The sequence below is a fragment of the Panthera leo genome, chromosome D3, assembly GCF_018350215.1.
Source record: "Panthera leo isolate Ple1 chromosome D3, P.leo_Ple1_pat1.1, whole genome shotgun sequence".
Taxonomy (NCBI): domain Eukaryota; kingdom Metazoa; phylum Chordata; class Mammalia; order Carnivora; family Felidae; genus Panthera; species Panthera leo.
The window spans coordinates 19,340,137-19,360,612 of record NC_056690.1 but is presented as its reverse complement, the minus strand read 5'-3'; the positions used below and the strand labels follow the sequence as shown (position 1 = coordinate 19,360,612).

The window sequence follows — 20,476 nt, the reverse complement described above, 5'->3', positions numbered from 1 at the left end:
TAGGATTCTCTCTCCCTCGGCCCCTCTCCCCCGCTGGTGCTCTCTCTTTCTCCAAAATAGAAAATAAATAAAAAAAGAAAGCAAAAAGTAAAGGGCAACATCCTTTATGGGCATAAATGCAAAAATGCTAAATAAAATATTAGTGAATAGTCCAGCAATGTATGAAAAATTTATCAAGTCCAATTTTTCTTTTTCACGGGAAACTAACATGATGTAATAAACATTTATTAACGTAGTTCAAGCAAAGGAAAAAATCTGTAAGATAATAGTGACCTAACAGAACTTCCTTAACTTGATGAAGATACTTAGCTTCATGTTTTTGGTTGCTCACCTGTTTAGTGTCTGTGTCCCCTGCTGCACGGGGAGCGCCAGGAGGGCAGGGCTTGTGTTTTTATCGCTACTGTCTACCTCATGCCTGGCACCGTCCTTGGTACACTGTAAATACGTGCTGCAGGAAAGGTGGACCTTTGAGCTGAGGTAAGGCTTTGGGACAAGAGAGCTCTACACTCATCACCCCACCGCGCCAAACGCAGCACCCAGGAGCATCTGCCATCCGGAGCTCTGGCGCAAAACCTGACCCGTCAGAACCACGTGCCGGAGTCTTTTTTTGTGGCTGGCCAGGTGAAAGGGCGCCTGCGCTACCCAGAGACCGGAGGGAGGTGAACGGAGTGGGCGGGGCCGTAGGCGCCTGCGCGGCGACGGGACGTGGGCGGAGCCTTAGGGCGCCTGCGCAATTGTCAGGCGCTGTGTGGGGCGGACCAGGGGCGGGCCGAGGGCGGGGGCCGCGAAGGAGGCAGGGCGGGCCGGGCGAACGGCGCCGCGGGGTTGGCTGCTGCCCTGAGGCCGGACTCAACGGATTCGGGCCGCGCCACCGGGCGAGCTCGCCGCCCGGCCCCATCCCGGAGCCAGCGAGCGAGCGAGGCGGCGCCGCGCGGTAAGAGCCGGGGCTGGGTTCCCTCAGTGTGCGCTGGCGGGCCTGTCCATCTCCTCAGCGCCGCCCGCGCGGCCAGGCCCAGGCGGCCCCGCAGACCCCAGCGGGCCCGCGCCTGCGCGGTCCCCCACTGCCCCCCCCCCCCCCCCCCCCCCCCCCGGCCCGTCCCGCGCCTGCGCTGTCCCCTTCCCGGGCACCTAGGCCGACCCCTGGGTCCGCGGCCACTCCTGTCTGTTATTGGGTCCCAGGTGGCTCTGCACCCCCCCCACCCCAGTCCCCGCCTGCTGGTCCCTTTGAGGCGTCGGGCTGAACGTGACCCTCTCCGTTTCCTTTCCTCGCTCCCCAGGAGAGGCTGGGGCCGGCGCCCCATAGCCCTGGTCCCTTCTCCCGGCGGAGACAGCGCTGCCCGGGGCCTCGAGGACGCGGTTCTGGGAGCAGGGCTGCGGGCGCCGGACCCCGGGCCTCCTGAAGGCTCTGTTTCCGCCAGGGCACGCGCCCCCACCCTCGCCCGCGCCCATGGGAGGTCATCTTTATGCGAGCGGAATGTTTTTTTCTTGAAACCTGGTTACTTGCATCAGGTTGGATATGAATCTGGTGTTTTGCCGAGGAATTCTGCATTTAACTCAATCTGGTCATTGTATGGCATAACTGGTTATATTTAAGACATACTTCATTGTTGAGCACCTCCCCTGGAGATGACTGGAAAATAAATCAGTTTCCACGTAGTTTCAGCCTATTTACGAGACCAAGTAAGAATTCCTGTGATCATTCAAATGTAGAGATCCTTCATTTGTTAATGCCCTTGGTAATTTCCCGGCAGGTATGGGAGGGCCAGGAAAAATTCCTATAAATTCTCTGCAGTGTGTTGGTTACAGAGAAAAATATCGTAAGAAGAGCGTCTCAAGTCATTGATAATGTTTCCTAAGTTTACAACAGATTCAGGAAACTGAAAAATGTTGCAGAGCCCAAGAGCGTTTGCTGTCAGCCAGGAGGATGTATCTTGAGATGAAATCAGAGCTTTGTAGATATCAGTAGACATCAGCATAACACACGCAGGTTATGAAATAGTCAAACAATACTGATAGGTATATCTGTAAGGAGCAGTAGGGTTATTGATTTGGGGAAAATTTTTTTGGTAAAGAAATAGCTAGTTGATCCAATAATTTATCTTCCTTCTTAAAAATGTCTCTTTCCCTCTTTTGATTTAGTGTGCACCAAGCAGAGCCTTTAAAGACTCAGCAACTTTAGGTAGCTGGAGAATGTTTCTTAATAGCCTGTGTATACTCTAGGTGTGTAGGGATTTTTCTTGACATTCATTTTCAGTAAGAAAGTGAATATTGTGCCATAGAAAAGCTTTAAACTTGCATTTTTAGGATGTATATCTACATTGTGTGTCTTGAGATGGGGTTTCTGTGAAGCAGAGGTTCTCTTTATAATTGATTTGAGACAGTACATCTTAATTTCAGATGACTCAGATGATAGTATATGGGTTCAAAATTACTACCAGGGTTGGGTTTTCACCTAAGACTTGCCATATAACCACATACATATTTAAATCACATGGCTAACTTGTATATAGTATACTGTCCAGCTCAGTCGAGGACTAGTCAGTGAGGGTGTCAGCAGGCTAGAGATTCTCTTGGTTTTATGGCTTTGGGCAAGTCAGTTTTCCTTTCTGGACCTTCCTTTCCCTATTTGTAAAGTGTGGATGGGGGTGGAGTGGGTGAAGGAGGGGTGGAGGTGAAAGGAGCTTGAGTTCCCGTTTTTTGTTTTTGTTTTTGTTTTTAATGTTTATTGATTAGAGAGAGAGAGAGAACGCGAGCGCAAGCAGGGCAGGGGCAGAGAGAGAGGGGGACAGAAGATCTGAAGCAGGCTGTGTGTGTTGACAGCAGAGAGCCTCATGCAGGGCTTGAACTCGTGAGGAGATTATTATGTGAGCTGAAGTCAGACACTTAACTGACCAAGCCACGCAGGCGCCCAAGTTGCCAGTTTTAACATTTAATGTATCCTTGTCAGTAGAGTCCTCTGGCTTTTGGTAGAACTGGGTCTTCTCACCAGTTCCATGACATTGTGGTCCCTCCACAAGGACTGGGAGTTGGTGATAACAAATCTTGGAGACTCTTGGTCAGACCCCTGAAATGGAGTGTTGAATGGGCCTTGGCATATTGAGAAAAACAAGGACAATATGGGAAATTTTTCATTAAATTTATTCAATTAAAGGATTGCCCTTTCTTTTTTTAAAAAAAAAAAAAAATTTTTTTTTTTTTAACGTTTATTTATTTTTGAGACAGAGAGAGACAGAGCATGAATGGGGGAGGGGCAGAGAGAGAGGGAGACACAGAATCGGAAGCAGGCTCCAGGCTCTGAGCCATCAGCCCAGAGCCCGACGCGGGGCTCGAACTCACGGACTGTGAGATTGTGACCTGAGTTGAAGTCGGACGCCCAACCGACTGAGCCACCCAGGCGCCCCAGGATTGCCCTTTCTAAAAAAATATATGTCATTTTCTTGGTGTTAAAAATTAAACATCTTTTATGAAATGATGGTGCTGGCAAATGGTGGTATATGGTGATTGTAAATGGCAAATACAGGCTGGTTATCTTATCACAATAATATATTTTTAGATAAAAAGAGAGCCTAGAAACTATTGTTTTGCTATTGTTAGGGAGTTCAGGGAAAATTTCCTGGGGCTTTTGGTGCTAAAAAAATTAAAATAAAGGTTATTTTTTAAAAGTAAGTATGAGTTTACTTCGTGGTCATCTGTCCAAATACACAGGCAACTGAGAAGGCTTTGTTACATTTGCTTGATATTAAAGATGTTACTATTCTGATTATTCTTTCCTACTGGATATAAAGTGTCAGGATATTTTGTGTGTGTGTGTGTGTGTGTGTGCTTGTGCCAACAAAATAAGCCTAGGCAGGGAAATTCCTCCTGGTAGTTGGAATTGTTAGTGGTGAATAGACTAGCTGCCGAGGTAAAGAACCCCCATGGGGTTTCTCTGTTAGCTCAGAAATCTTTTAGTATGTGACTTTAGAATTTTGCTGTGAAACAGCTTATCAAGAAATTAGGCTTATAGATTGAATTTCAGATATGCTGAAGCAAAGAAGTGGCTATGCTTTGTTCCAAAGTGAATGTAGCAGGGGCGCCTGGGTGGCTCATTGGGTTACGTCCCACTTCGGCTCAGATTTTGACGTTTAAGCACCCGACTTAGGCTCAGATCATGATCTCACGACTGGTGAGTTCGAGCCCCACATTAGGCTCTGTACTGACAGCTCACAGCCTGGAGCCTGCCTCGGATTCTGTGTCTCCCCCTCTCTCTGGCCCTCCCCAGCTTGTGCTCTGTCTCTCAAAACTAATGTAGCAGATGATCTCTATATCTGCGAAGTCTTTATAAAATTCATCCTGGTCTGCTGTTAATAGGACTTAGAGTTAGTTATTGTAAATTTTTTTACTTACTTATTTTTGTACTCACAAAACTGTAATATATTAAAATGTATCATACATTAAAATTTTTTTTTAACATTTATTTATTATTGAGAGACAGAGACAGAGCATGAGCATGGGAGGGGCAGAGAGAGGAGGAGATACAGAATCCGAAGCAGGCTGCCAGCTCTGAGCTGTCAGCACAGAGCCCAATGTGGGGCTCAAACTCACAAACTGCAAGATCATGGCCTGAGCTGAAGTTGGATGCTTAACCGACTGAGCCACCCAGGTGCTCCAAACATATATTTTAAAAGTGTCTTTTTTTTTTTTTTTAAGTTTATTTATTTATTTTGAGAGAAAGTGCCTAGAAGCACGGGCACACGCAAGCGTGGGGGAAGGGCAGAGAGAGAGAGGGAGAGAGAATCCCAAGCAGGCTCAACACTATCAGCGTAGAGCCTGACTTGGGGCTTGAATTCACAGTGAGGTCATTATCTGAGCTGAAACCAAGAGTTAGATGCTCAACCAACTGAGCCAACCCAGGTGCCCCTCATTTTAAGTGTCTTGAATTAAAATTACAAATGCAGTTTAATTTTTCGTAATACTAACTTCTGTACTCTTCTCAGCTACCTGTAAGTTCTCCATGTTCAAAACTTTAAAAAAATTTTTATTTTATTTATTTATTTTAATGTTTATTTTTTTTGAGAGAGAGACAGTGTCTGCGCATAGGGGAGGGTACTGACAGAGAGGAGTGAGAGGATTTGAAGTGGGATTTGCACTGACAGCAAAGAACCCAATGCGGGGCTCGAAGTTACCAACCGTGAGACCATGACCTGAGCTGAAGTTGGATGCTTAACCGACTAAGCCACCCAGGTACCCCCCAAATTTTTATTTTAAGTAGGCTTCACGCCGAATGTGGGGCTTGAACTCACAACACTGAGATCAGGAGTCATGTGCTCCACCTATTGAGCCAGCCAGGTGCTCCATAAGTTGTCCATTTTCAAAGGATAATTTGGTAACCCCCAAAAGGAAATTTGTCCCCTAGAAAAGAGTGCAGATCTTGTTTACAGTGCTTTTCTTGATCGTTTCCCATGTCTTCAGTGTAGTTCTTTTCTGATTAAATCCAGAGGTTTGTTCCTGCCTCCATATTTCCAAAATATATCTGTTCATAGTCACTCCTCCCAACCCCACCCTCACCCCCATCCCCAATTTTAAGGACTTCAGTGGCTCCCACTATCTTCATAATCGGATTTACTAATCCTTAGCTTGGTATCTGTGACACCTCATCACTGGGCTCTGGCCTCCACTCTCATCCCTCTACTCCCCCTTTTTGGTGCTTCACTGAGTTTTGCTGAGTAACTCTTGGTCCCTTACCTCTTTCCAGTCTCCATGTTTCCCTCTGCTGGAATGCTCTTCGCTCACTTCATCTGAATTATCTCCTTCAAACTCAGCTTAGATATTACCTTGCCTTGAAGGAATCTCTTGACCTATCTCCGGCATACTTGTCCAGTTCCTTGTCCAGGTAGGATTTGGTGGCCTGTGTTTTGTCTGTTTACTCCATGAGCCAGTGACATCACAGTGCACAGCAGAGTGTGTGGTTTGACTGAAGGTTGTTACATCTGCTGGGTGTGTTATGTGCTAGGCATGTCAGCACTACCAAGAGTGTAGAGATCACCTAGTCCCTGCCCTTTGGAGTTTTTCACTCCAGGTGTGCATGACCTCTCAGGCCCTGAGACACCTCCCATTGTACACACCAGTTTGCAGTCTATTTAATTGTATCTTGGTGTCTAATTCAAATCTTACTTCTTGAAGGAGGGGACTATCTCTAATATCTGTGTTGTAATCCAGAAACCAGGTGGGCATTAACTTTCTTCCTGGCTCTAGAGGAAATATGCATTTGTTGTATATTGCTTCCCCCTCTCCCCTTGTATATATACCTTCACCTTGGTTGGTTTTTTGTTTTTGTTTTTGTTTTAATTTGATGTATTTGGACAATCAAGGTTTAAGAAATCAAGATATTAAATTTCAAGTTTATCCATTGTGCGTGTAGCCTAGGGAAAACAAAAATGATAAAGGAAGGGCGCTTGGCTGGCTCAGTGGGGAGAGAGTGTGACTCTTGATCTCAGGGTTGTGAGTTTGAGCCCCATGTTGGACGTAGAGATTACTTAAAAATAAATCTTAAGAAAAAAATGATAAAAGCCCATATTATACTTCTTGTCAAAAGAACTGAGGTTATCCGAAGAAAAATTTAAAAGACCTTGGTTAAGCTTAGGAAAGAAGCATGCAAAAAATCTGGCAGCATTGTTAAGATTTATAAAGAAGTATCTGTTAAAAATTAAAGGTGTCCTTTTCTTCCTCTCTCCCTTCTCATGTTCTTGGGAAAAATCCTAAGTCAGCCATTTTTCAGTCACACCTCTTCTACCGAGAATTCCCGAGGCAGTCCGTTGGAGCTGCTTGTTTTCCAGAACAGTCACAATTGCACTTTCTCCCAAGAGATGCCCCTTTTCTCCTACATAGAAGACAGCCAGTGTCCTGAGGCCCACTCCCTTCTTTGCCTGGAAGCTTCTTGTTATGGTTTGGTTTTATCCTACCAGGCTCAAGGATTCTTGAGCGGAAACTATTAAATTTTCTTCTTGTACACTTTTCTTTTTAAATATTAGTGGGTTTGGGCTAGTCTTAAATCTTTTCTCTCATGTTCTTTCTTGTTCTCCCTTTCTGGTCCGGTTTCTGCAAACTCCATTGAATCGTTACAGTTACCCAGGTTTGCTGTCTCTCCCCTGTTACAAATTACCTGCTGGACTCTGCAACCGGAGCTCCCTCATTTTTATTCTTTATGCTCCCCTCATTGTACGCTTATTCAGCCTGACTCAGTCCCCCCACGCAAGGCCTGCAGCCTTGTATTTTTTTTTTTAATTTTTTTTTTTTTAATGTTTATTTATTTTTGAGACAGAGAGAGACAGAGCATGAACGGGGGAGGGGCAGAGAGAGAGGGAGACACAGAATCAGAAGCAGGCTCCAGGCTCTGAGCCATCAGCCCAGAGCCCGACGCAGGGCTCGAACTCACGGACCGCGAGATCGTGACCTGAGCTGAAGGCGGACGCTTAACCGACTGAGCCACCCAGGTGCCCCCAGCCTTGTATTTTTTTAATCCTTCTTTGTTTTGTTTTTGTTTTTGTTTTTCTCTTTAAGTAGGCTTCATGCCTAGCGCAGAGCCCACTGTGGAGCCTGAACTCACAACCCTGAGATCAAGACCTGAGCTGAGATCGAGTCAGATGCTTAATGGACTGAGCCACCCTGGTGCCCCTGGTCTGTCTTTGTTTTTTTGTTTATCTCTTCCTTGCTTCAACTCTTGTCTCCCTCTCCCTCCCATACTTTATTCTTTAACATTCTTTATCATGTCATGTGTTCATTTGAACACAAGAATACCTGAGTGCATATATTCATTTGAATACCTGAATGATGTATTCATGTATTCATTTGCAAACATGTATTTTTTTTAATATTTATTTATTTATTGAGAGACGGAGCACAAATTGGGGAGGGGCAGAGAGAGGAGACACAGAATCCGAAGCAGGCTCCAAGGTGTCAGCACAGAGCCCGACGCGGGTGAGATTGTGACCTGAGTCGAAGTCGGATGCTTAACCGACTGAGCCACCCAGATGCCCCATGTATATTTCTTTTAAAAGAACAGGTTTATTGAGATAGAATTAATCCACCCTAAAGTTCACCCTTTTCGAAGTGTACACTTCAGTGGTTTTAAGTATATCGATAGAGTTGTGCATTGATCACCATTCACTAATTTCAGAACATTTTCATCACCTCAGAAAGAAGCCTTGAACTTTTTTTTTTTTTTTTTTTTTTTTTTTTTTTTTTTTTTTTAGTATTTAGTTATTTTTGAGAGAGAGACAGAGCATGAGTCGGGGGAGGGACAGAGAGAGAGGGAGACTCAGAATCTGAAGCAGGCTCCGGGCTCTGAGCTGTCAGCACAGAGCCTGACCCTGGGCTCAAACCCATGAACCGTGAGATCGTGACCTGAGCTGAAGTCGGATGCTTAACCAACTGAGTCACCCAGGCACCCCAAGAAGCCTTGTTCTGATTAATAGTCCCCCATTCTCCCCATTCTCCCCATTCTCCCTTCCCTGCAGTCCCTGGAAATCCCAATCTACTTTCTGTCTTTGTGGATTTGCCTATTCTGGATATTTCATATAAGTGGAATCCTACAAATTGTGGTCATTTGTCTGCCTTCCTTCATTTAGTGTAATCTTTTTAAGGGTTGTTGATGTTGTAACATTTATTTACACTTTATTCCTTTTATGGCCAAATAATAGTTTATATTTTGTTGATGGACATTTGGGTTTTTTCCACTTTTGACGATTATGAATAATGCTGCTGTGAACATTCATGTACAGGTTTCTTTGTGGATGAGTATTTTCAGTTCTCTTGCATATGTATTTCAGAGTGGAATCACTGGGTCATGTGGTAGCTATGCTAAAGTTTTTGAGGAACCACCAGTGATGCAGTTTTCCAAAAATGCATCATTTTACATTCCCACCAGCAGTGTATGAGGGTTTCAAGTTCTTCCCTTCTCATCAGCATTGGGTTTTTGGAGGATACTTTTAAAAAATAAATGGGATATTTTTGACACTTTTGCTTCTTGTTTTCTTTTTCTTTTTAATGTTTATCCACTTATTTTGAGAGACAGCAAGCGAACAGGGGAAGGGCAGAGAGAAAGAGGGAGACAGAATCCTAAGCAGACTCCACACCTTCAGCACAGAGCCCGATGCGGGGCTCAAACCCATGAACAATGAGATCATGACCTTAGCCGAAATCAAGAGTTGGATGCTCAACCAACTGAACCACCCATGCTTCTTGTTTTCTTTGCTTAATACTTCTGGAAGCTCCATTAAATTAGCTGGTATTGGGTACCTGGGTGGCTCAGTTGGTTAAGTATCTGACTCTTGCTTCCAGCTCAGGTCATGATCTCATGGTTCGTGAGTTTGAGCCCCGTGTAGGGCTCCATGCTAACGGTGTGGAGCCTGCTTAGGATTCTCTCTCTTTCCCTTTCTCTCTGCCCCTCTTTCTCTAAATAAATAAGCCTGCTTGGGATTCTCTCTCTTTCCCTTTCTCTCTGCCCCTCTTTCTCTAAATAAATAAATAAACAAACAAACAAACTTAAAAAAATTAGCTGGTATCACTCTTACTCGTGATTAAAGACTTCCTAGTAATAATCCATAATAAAAATATATTAGTTTTTCAAGTCAGGAGATAATTATTTGTTTATTTTTCATTTTCTTTAATAAACTCTATGCCCATTGTGGGAGTAAAACTCAAGACCCCAAGATCAAGTCACATACTCTACCAACTATGCTAGCCAGGCGCTCCATCAGTTCAGATATCTATTAAGTGGCTGTTAAGTGCCAGGCACTGTTCTAAGCTCTGGGGCAACAGCATTGAACAAACCAGCCAAACTCCCCTGCACTCTGAGAATTCTATTTTCTGGTGGGGGAGTGGGTGGGAAGTCGGGAAATAAATAATATAGATAGGATTTTACCAGTGCAGTGTGAGTCTGTGGCAGTTTCTGAGTAGCGTATATGAAGTACCAAAGGCTAGATTACCCTAAACATTACAAGTTATTGTAAGTCAGTATTAGTATTACTCACCTTGCAGGTAAAAGCAACTTTCATAAAGGGGAAAATAGAAAACCAGCTGGATAATGCAGATACAGAGTTTTTCTGGGGGATAAACTGATAGGCCTGAAAGGTAAGTGGGTAAGTCCTTGGTAGCAAAGTTTGCATATTTATAAATTGTATACAAATCCCCTTACTCTAGTGATCAGTAATAAACAACCTTGACCAAAAAGCCATGTAAGGTATATAATATGTGTTGGAAGTTTTTGATGGGTGCAGCCAAGAGGATTTTTGGGTGACTTGGCAAAACTTCCAGGCCCACACGATAGTCTTGTTTTCTTCCTGAACTTTTATATACTTATAATACTGCCCTGTGAATTATTGAAATTGCCCCTACAGTAAAGCCTACTCTAAATTATTCATGCTGATGCTTAGGGAAAATAATCTGGGTCATCTAGAGTGGTTAGGTCTGGAGGGAAAAAAGATGTCCTCCCCACAAGGGCAGATTTACATTGATATGCAGCCTAGTGGGGCCTGCACTAACTCCTCTTGGTTGGCTCTAGAAGTAATGCAGTTAAACATTTCTGTTCTGATTTTGTTTTTTTATATTTGTATTTGACTTGGAAATGAAGTTAGAAATACACACTTTAGACACGCATTTACTCAACCTTCCTGTTACCTATCCAGTTCAAAGGCTTGCTGGGCCAGACCCAGCTCAATCATCATGGAATGCAAATCATTTATTAATAACCAGAATTTCACTGTAGTTAATAAAATACTTTGCAAAAAAAGTTTTTTGGCATTTCAGTTACTAATGTTCCTTGTTTTTAAATTAAAAAAATGCAAACTGGAAGTTTATGTTAAAGTTTTTTTTGTAATGTTTGTTTATTTTTGAGAGAGCAAGTGGGGGAGGGGCAGAGAGAGAGAGGGAGACAGAGAATCCCGGAGGCTCTGTACTGCTCCTAATGCAGGCCTTGAACCCAGGAGTTATGAGATCATGACCTGAGCCAAAACCAAGAGTTGACACGTAACTGACTGAGCCACCCAAATGCTCTAAAGTTTGTTTGTTTGGTTTTTTTTAGTTATCTTTTTTTAAGTAATCTCTACACCCAACATGGGGCTCGAACTCACAACCCCGAGATCAAGAGTTGCATGTTCCCCCAACCTAGCCAGCCAGGCATCCTAAATTTTGGATTTCTTAAAAGTCTAGTATAGAATATAAATGTCAATCAGAAAGCTGTCGAGCTGTACTGGTTTGTTTGTTTGTTTGTTTATTTTGTACTGGGATTTTTAATCACTTCCTCTCCTGGCTTTGCTCTGACTCCTCCCATCACACATGTGCTTAGTTGGGTTGGGTTCCAAAACTTTATTTATAAAACTAATTTAATTCATAAGGTTTATGAGGTTTATGTTAATAGTACTGTGGAATCGATTGAGCATCTATAGCAGCAGAGCTGAAAAAGCATACATTTCATGTGTATCTTTCATTAAATATGGTCCTCTCACAACACATCTTGAGGTAGTTAGCACAACTATTATTTTCCTTAATTTTATAAATGAGGAAACAAGGTTAAAAATACAGAGTTAACCAGTGGCCACGCTTGGATTTGAGCCACGGTTTCTGATTAAAAGTTTTATGTTTTTGCTGCCTTTCAACTAGAATGCATTTGTCATAAGGTTGAAGGAACTACAGTACTTTGTAGCCTGGAGAATGGAAGACTTAGGTGGGTGTTGTTTCTCTTGTAACTGAAATATTTGAAGAGCTTTCATGTGTAAAGAGGGGTGAAATTATTCCCTTTGCTTTGGCAGGTATTCTGGTAAGTGGTAGTTAAAGTTGTACTGACATCTGGCTCCATAAACTGCCCAAGAATTGGAGGGACTGCCCTTGAAGCTACTACCTAATAATGAAGGCTTTGGGTGTTGAGGGATGATGAGTAGGGGATTAAACTTGATGCCAGACCACTGTTAGCAACATCCTCTCCCCTTTTACGTTTCTTTGCTTCCTCCCTCTGCATCCTTTCTTGCCTGAGCTCTTGGCTGGGCCTCCTCCCTTCTCCTTGCCTCTTTTTCCTTAAGCCACTCAGAGTCAAGTTTTCAAAGTGGGACATGGGACGCCTGGGTGGCTCAGTCGGTTGAGCATCTGACTTCAGCTCAGATCACGATCTCACGGTTTGTGAGTTTGAGCCCCACGTTGGGCTCTGTGCTGACAGCTCTGAGCCTAGAGCCTGCTTCTGATTCTGTGTCTCCCTCTCTTTCTGCCCCTCCCTCACTCACACTCTCAAAAATAAACATTAAAAAAACTTAAAAGTGGGACAGTCTCTTGCTAATATTTAATGATAATTCTCTTTGGTTCATTTTTCTCACATTTAGAATATATCCTTATTCCTTCTGTATTACTTAATTTATTTTTTATTTTTTAGAGAGAGAGTGTATGTGTGCATGCATGCAGGTGGGGGGTGGTAGGAGCAGAGAGAGAGAGTCCCAAGCAGGCTCTGCACTGTCAGCATGGAGCCTGACATGGGGCCTGATCCCACGAACCATGAGATCATGACCTGAGTCGAAAATCAAGAGTCAGATGCTCAGTAACTGAGTCCCCCACATGCTCCAAGTATTACTTTATTTTATTTTATGTTTTTAAAGATTCTGGTTTTAAGTAATCTCTGCACCCAACATGGGGCTCTCACAACCCTGAGATCAAGAGTTGTATGCTGTACCAATTGAGCCAGCCAAGTGCCCTTCCTTCTGTATTATTTTAAATAAAGTGACAGTAAAGAATGAATTTTGAATTTATAATTTTTTCCAATAGTATTCCTAGGGAGATTTTTTTAAATGTTTATTTATTTTTAAGGTGGGGGGGTGGGGGGGGGGGGACAAAGGATCTGAAGCCGGCTCTGTGCTGTCATGATAGCAGGGAGCCTGATGTGGGGCTCGAATCATGAGCTGTGGGATCATGACCTGAACCAAGGTCAGATGCTCAACTGACTGAGCCACCCAGAGATTTTGTTTTGTAACTGGAAATGAAAAGGGAAGAGTGTATACTAGGATGGTAGGCTAAAGAGAGGTTTATTTTGTAAGTGTGAGATTCTCTGAAGAAAGGCTAATGCAGTATTTACTGTCTTACCCAGGTTTATATCCTTGGAGATAAACACCCAGGTTTCTTACCTTGTTTTGTTCCCAGTTGCATGTGATTATAGAAAAAGCTACATAGGCACTGTGTTTGCATAGCCAAAGGAGTTACACACTGCAGATGGGCAGAGAGGGTGGTAAGCAGTGGTAGTAGGTTCTGTGTTGACATCAGAATGGCTTCTGAGAAAGGATCATTAGAACTCTTAGTCACCACACATCTTTGAAAGTGGTTTCAGAGATTAGTGAGATCAAGAAGAAAAAGACCTGTTATCTCTCAGATGGCCAATGAATTTTTGCATAGCAGTTACTGGTTTATCTTTTGTCTATGTACTTAAAAAAAAATTTGTCAGAAGCCCAGACTTTAGATATTTGTTCAGTGATTAAATCTCCATGCCATGCTGTGTCAGAAGTGTGCGTGGTGGATTTCAGATGGTAAGGGTAGCTGAACTGAAAAAAAAGATTGCATCAAGTTACAAGCGAGAAAGTAAGCTAGGAGAATTCTTCCTGCCATACTACCATACAATGCTTTTTAAAATAATTGAATTTATCCCACTGCTGTCTGATGGTTTAGAGATGAACCATTGTGAATATCTGATACCTAGCTAACTGAGGTTAGTGTAGGAACTTCCCATTTCCGCTGATGTCTGGTGATAAATCAGCCCTCCCAGCCCCACTAGTAGAAGGCTTTTGAAGAGCGAAGAGGAGGATCCAACTACTTTCAAGACAGTTCATTTAGTGTAGGGGCATCTCTGATTATTAGCTGTCCCGGAATCTGCCTCTTGATATCTGTTGTTCACTAGTCCTATTCCTGCCTTCTGGATTTTTTCAGATTTGAAAACAGCCATATTTTTTAAACAACCTCTTAAGTTGAAAGTCTTTCTTCTTTGACTTGTTTCCAGAGCTCTGTATTAGAATTTGAAGATTTCCATTGCTGAGTTGGGGGTAAGATGCTGTGATACTTGTATGGGAATCTGTTATTATTACTATTTTTTAATTTTAAAAAGTTTATTTTAGAGAGAGCGCACACGAGGAGGGAGGGGCAGAGATAGAGAGGGAGACACAGAATCCAAAGCAGGCTCCAGGCTCTGAGCTTGTCAGCACAGAGCCTGACTCGGGTCTTTAACTCAACGATCCATGAAATCATGACCTGAGCCCAAGTAGGACGCTGAACCAACTGAGCCAGCCAGGCGCCCTGGGAATCTGTTATTCTTAATATATGCTACTAATAACCTTTTACTGAAATTCAACTTGCTAATAATAACATCATGTAGCAGTGCTCTAAAATTTTACTTTTTAAAAGATTGGAATGAAACATTAAAAGAAAAAAATTTTACATGTTATATTTTCTTAATACCAGATTGGTTATGGTTTATTCAAATTCTGACATGTCACTGAGGTTTATTGCTTGAACATTGAAGACAAACAGTATGATCCTAAATTGGCAACAGCAAAATCAGTGTAATTGAGTTAAATGGTGTATCTCAGCATTTTAACAAGGAAGTGTGGACTATGACATTTTGAACTCAGAAGGAAGTGCTTTCCACTGTTTTTCTCTTTTTCGTCTTATATCCTTATCCTACCACTAATCAGTGAACAGAAGTTCTACACTCTGTTACAGGTTGTCTCATAACAGGCGGTGAACTGTGTAATAGGTGGTTAATTGGCCTGTCTAGAAAGACTTTATTAGGATTTACTTCTGACACACATGTCCTTTTCAGCAGAGATTTGGGCTGTTCACCTCATAGCTTTGATTTTTGTCTGTTTTTCAGGTATTTGGTTCCATTTTCTTTACAGTTGTTAAATGATATCTTTAAATACTTATCCCTGCCTTGCCTCATAAGTGGGTATTTGTATCCTCAGTGCCTTGCCTCATAAGTGGGTATTTGTATCCCCCCCCCCCCCCCCCCCCCCCCCCCCCCCCGCTCAGTGTGGGGACCAGTCTCTATACAACTGCATCTGAAGGTGTGTTGGTAATTGCTGGAAGAGTTACAGTCTAAGGGCTGGGGCCCTCATGAGGTGGGGGGGACCATTGGTATCAGTGCCATAGGTTGTCTGAGCTAGACCTTGAGGGTACATGAGCTGTGCTCGTCCTTTGAGGTTGGCTTTGAAGGAGGAGGCATTTTCAGTGAATGGACATTAGAGTTGAGGGGAGAACACATCAGTTCGTGGGAGCTGTGTGAGTAAGGCAGAGTGACCAGTGCTGGATTCGTGAAAGAGAAACAGGCCTGCTGCTCTAAACTTAGGCTGTTTGGAGAGGAGTCCCAGAGACTGGTTTTGGAATTGTAGGTCAGGCTGTTTTGTGGAGGACTGATGTCAAGCAAAGAGATTCGGACTTTTAATATTCTTGCTGAGTATGGCATAAGACTTCTGTTCATCTTTTTCATCGTGGTTCACTTTGTATATTATTTCTTGTGTTCTTTTGCTCCCTTCCCTACTGGTGCCTTTCCTTTCCTCCCTACTTGTGGATCTGTGTGCCAAGCCTAGGGTTGCCAGAGAAAATACAGATGCCCAATTATATTTAAATTTGAGATAAACAGCATTTTTTTTTTTTTTTTTGCTCTAATTGTGTACCAAATGCTGCCTAGATAAAATACAGTGAAGTGATTGCTGTAGTGGAAGTACCAGGAGATGTCATTTGAGCTGAATCTTGACGTGACATGTGAGCAGCTATTTCTCAGGCAAGAAGATGGTAAGGAGCTCTCAGGGATAGGTAACGGTAGGAGCAGAAGTGTGGGTGTTTGGAAAAGCATGGCTATGTTTGTGTGTAAAACAGGAAACCAGGTGGGGAGGGTCGGTGGGAGCTGAGATCTGGAGGACGTGTGTTAGCCATTGGGGTGTTTGGTCTGAGGCAGGGAGTGGGGCATTGCCTGCCACAGGGGAGTGCAGGGTGGACTTTGTGCTTCGGTGTGGAGAAACAGTTGTGGTGTGGGAGCATTGCAGTCTGGGAGAACATCATGAGGCTGTGGTAGTTGTCAGGCTATACTTTTTCCCAACAGAAATAGGCTGGAGCTGGGCTTGCAGGGGTGGTGGGGATGGAGAGGAGGGAATGCTGTAAGTCTTGGCAAGACACGACTCTACCATAGTGAAACATCTGTGAACATTGAGCACACCAAAGGCCCTCTGGAGTCTCACTGTACATGCCACCCCTTGAGATAAAGAAAGACAATCCACAGAGTTCCCCAGTTGTGGTGGAATGCCCTAGGTTTTGGAATCAGACCGTCTCAGATCCCTGCTGTACATTTGCCAGCTGTGAAGGGTCAGATTATCCTTTTTACAGTGGACTTGATAATCACCCATCTCCTTAGATGAAGGACAGTTGAATGGAATGATGTGTGTGAAGTTTCCAGCATAGTGCTTGGTGCATATAGTTGGCCTGCAGGTTTTACTTCTTTTCCTCTTGCCAGTGAGGTTTCAGAGGGTTGTGAGAACGGTAGAGTTCGGCCATACATACCCTCTGGGGTGGTCAGTCTCTGCCAGGCAGCTAGGGGACTGCAGAAAGAGGTGCAGCTAAGCAGTGAGACCTGTGGCTCCTTCTCACATTTCATTCTGGGAGATCAGAGAGAGCCCTTCTTTGAGCTGTCCTTTCCCAGGAAATGTGGGTGGAAATCCAGGGTAGTAATAGGCCCTGTGGCAGGGACAGTCCCTTCCTATCAGCCAATTCTGTTGAGTTGCTTTCTCAATTCAACAGAATGTCTGTGCGAATGTGACCCTGTGTATGGTAAGGTGCAGAAAGATAGACATCTTCCCTTCCAGGCTTAAACCAATCCCTGTACCCCAAGGTTTCTTCGTCCTGGCACTGGACTATTTTGGGTCAAACAGTTCTTTGCTGAAAGGGGCTGTTCTGTGCATTGTAGGATGTTTACAGCATCCCTGGCCTCTACCCGCTTGATGCCAGTAACAGCTCTACTCCATCATGACAACCAGAAATATCTACCAACAGTGCCAGTGGTCCTCTAGGGGGCAAAATTGCGTACTATTGAGACCATGACCTTGTACTCAGTAGACAGAAGGAAAAAGGACTCCTTAGTATTTCTTTTTATTAATTTTCATTTTATCTAACTAGTGAAATGCTTGTTGAAAAAGATTTCATTTTTATCAAACCAAATTCAAATTCTAATCTGTTTTAACTAGTTTAGAAAGACTTCTTTTGTGCTATTGACAAGACAATTCTCAGGTCTAAATTTTTGCTTTTTTTAATTGAGCATTTAGGAATTTTTTTATTGTATTTTTTTAAATGAACTTTACAATATGATTATATACAGAAAAATGCTTCCATTTTAAATGTACAGTTTGGTGGGGTTTGAAAAATGTATATAGCCATATTGGCAGCACCTCAGTCCAGATACAGAGTATTTCCATAACCCCCAAAAGTTCCCTTGTATCTTGTTCAATTGATTTCCCCTTCTTCCACCCCTAAGCAACCACTGATCTACTTTCTGTCACTGTAGGAAAGTTTGCATTTTGTAGAATTTCATGTAAGTGGAATATATCAGGCTTCTTTCATTTATCATAATGCTTTTTTTTTAAGTTTATTTATTTTGAAAAAAAAATTTTGATGTTTATTTTTGAGAGAGAGAGAGCATGAGCAGGGGAGGGGCAGAGAGAGAGGGAGATACAGAATCTGAAGCAGGCTCCAGGCTCTGAGCTGTCAGCACAGAACCCGATGTGGGGCTCGAACTCACAAGCAATGAGATCATGACCTGAGCTGAAGTCGGATGCTCAACTGACTGAGCCACCCAAGCGCCCCTAAAGTTTATTTGTCTTGAAAGTGTGTGTGTGTGTGTGTGTACGTGCGCTCACAAGCAGGGGAGGGGCATAGAGAGAGGGAGAGAGAAAATCCCAAGCAGGCTCCACACTGTCAGCGTGGAGCCTGATGCAGGGCTTGATCCCCTGACATCATGACCTGAGCCAAAACCAAGAATTGGATGCTCAACCGGCAGCAGCTCAGTCGGCCAAGTGTCTGACTCTTGGTTTCATATGCTTTTGCTTATCATAATGCTTTTGAGATTCATCCATGCTGTTGAATGTTATCAGTGGATTCTTCCTTTTTCTTGCAGAGTTTTATTTCGTTGTATAGCCATACCACCGGTTGTTTATCCATTCCCTTGTTGATGGGCATTTGGGTTGTTTCTGGTTTGGAGTTATTGTGTGTATTATTTATTTATTTATTTATTTAACTTATTTTTTTGACAGAGCGTGAGTGGGAGAGGGGTGGAGAGAGAGGGAGACACAATCCAAAGCAGGCTCTAGGCGCCAAGCTGTCAGCACAGAGCCCAATGTGGGGCTCAAACCCACAAGCTGTGAGTTTGTGACCTGAGCCTAAGTCGGACACTTAACCGACTGAGTCACCCAGGCTCCCCTGTATTTTGTATTTATTTTTGACTTTTAACTTTTTAAATTTTAAATTTTATTTTAGAGAGCGCAGGTCAGGGAAGGGGCAGAGGGAGAGAGAGAGAGAAAGGATCTTAAGCAGGCTCCCACCTAGCACGGAGACAGACTTGGGGCTCAATCCCATTGCCCTGGGATCAAGACTGGAGCCAAAATCAAGAGTCGGATGCTCAACCAACTGAGTCACCCCAGGCATCCCTGTATGTATTTTTTAAAAGCCGCTGTGAACATTTGTGTGTGGATATGTGTTTTAATTTCTTTTGGATAAATACCTGGGGTTGGAAGTACTGGTAAGTATGTGTTTAAATTTATGAGAAACTGCCAAAATGTTTTCCAGAGTAGCAGTAAGTTGTATTCTTGTAGCAGCAGTGTGTGAGAGTTCCAGGTGTTCCTGTCCTCACTGACACTTAGTCTGTCTTTCATTTTGGTTGTTCTAGTGAAGTGGTTCAAATCTAAAATTTTAAGCTTTTTTGTATTATTTATTTATTTTAATTTATAAAAAATTTTTTTAAAGTAAGCTCTATGCCCAGTGTGGGGGCTTGAACTCATAATTCTGAGATCAAGAATCGTTTGGGGCACCTGGGTGGCTCAGTCGGTTAAGCCTCCAAGTTCAGATCAGGTCATGATCTCACGGTTTGTGGGTTCGAGCCCTGCATCCGTCTCTGTGCTAACAGCTCAGAGCCTGGAGCCTCTTCGGATTCTGTGTCTCCCTCTCTGCCTCTCCCCTGCTCACGCTCTGTCTCTCTCTCTCTCAAAAATAAATAAACACTAAAAAAATTTTTAAAAAGTTGCATGCTCCACTGACTGAGCCAGCCAGGCTCCCCTGTAAGCTTATTCTTTAAAATGTTTATTTATTTTTGAGAGAGAGAGAGAGTGAGAGAGTGCAGGGGATGGGCAGAGAGAGGGGGGGCCAGAGGAACTGCAGGGGATGGGCAGAGGGGGGGTTGGCCAGAGGAACTGAAGTTCAATGCAGACCTCGAACCCATGAATCATGAGATTGTGACCTGAGTTGAAGTTGGACGCTTAACCAACTGAGCCACCCAGGTGCCCCCAAGCTTATTTTTAAAGGATTTTTTACACTGTTACATTGAACGATTAGTGAAATGCAAAGAAAATATTTCATTTTGTGTTTCAGATCAGAGTTTGTTATAAATGTAAGAATATGTCAAAATGGTGTTTTTAATTAAAAATATGGCTGACAGTTTATTCTATGAATATAGCATTGTGCAAGTGTGTAACTGTCTGCCAAAACTCTGAGCATAAAGCCATGGTTTGAAGGGGTCCTGAATAAACGTTTTCTTTTTGTAAATAAATATTCACAGACTTTGGCTTAGGAGGGAATGGCCAGAGGAGACTCAACATTTCTGGCATTCTGGGAGTTTGAACTTTGAGAACCAATTTGTTTTGGACTAAATCTGGAAAAATCATTTGTGTACTGTAGCCAGAAATTCTTTCAGGCTGTCCTCTTCCAGCCTTGTCACTTGTCTGGAATGTTAAGTATTGTCAGTTTAACAGCCTTTCAGCAGCTTGTATTAAAAAGAGAGATCTCCAGAAATGGATCTGAAGAGGTCTCCATATGAGATTAGGTTTTTTGAAAAGAGAAAAAGAGACAAACCAAGAAACAGATGCTTAACTATAGGGAATAAACTGATGGTTACCATAGGGGAGGTGGGCAGGAGGGAGGATGGGCTGAATCGGTGACGGGGATTAAGGAGTGCAACTCGTTGTGGTGAGCACGGGGTGAGGAATGGAAGTGCTGAATTACTATATTGTACACTTGCAACTAGTATTACACTGTTAACTAACTGGAATTTAAGTGAAAAAAATAGATTTGTCATTATTTGGAAAGCACTAAAATGAAAACTTAGGGTTCTAAATTTGAAAAATCCAGGGAGCTTCTAGTTTCTAAAGATTTCCTTGTGTTAAGTCTTGTAGAGTAATAGAGAAAAATCATAAATTAATATGAGTGGGCTTCTCTCTGGCCA

General features: G+C 43.1%; 1 protein-coding gene and 1 long non-coding RNA gene across 3 annotated transcripts in view; one reads left to right on the top strand and one right to left on the bottom strand.

Annotated features, from left to right (window-relative positions):
- The first annotated feature begins 781 nt into the window (after positions 1-781).
- The window catches only part of SPECC1L (sperm antigen with calponin homology and coiled-coil domains 1 like), a 140,794-nt gene continuing 121,099 nt past the window's right edge, over positions 782-20,476 (top strand). The window contains exon 1 of one of the 2 annotated variants that reach the window (XM_042910427.1): positions 782-934. The gene's annotated coding sequence lies outside the window, so the exon portion shown is untranslated. Of the gene's footprint in view, positions 935-6,186; positions 6,206-20,476 lie in introns of those variants that run through there. The other variant, XM_042910426.1, reaches the window with a different exon arrangement.
- Positions 2,874-5,894, bottom strand: LOC122203514. The gene is made up of 3 exons (XR_006195214.1): positions 5,725-5,894; positions 5,283-5,391; positions 2,874-3,087 (listed from the first exon to the last, which is right to left on the bottom strand). It is a non-coding gene; the product is annotated as an uncharacterized LOC122203514 (long non-coding RNA).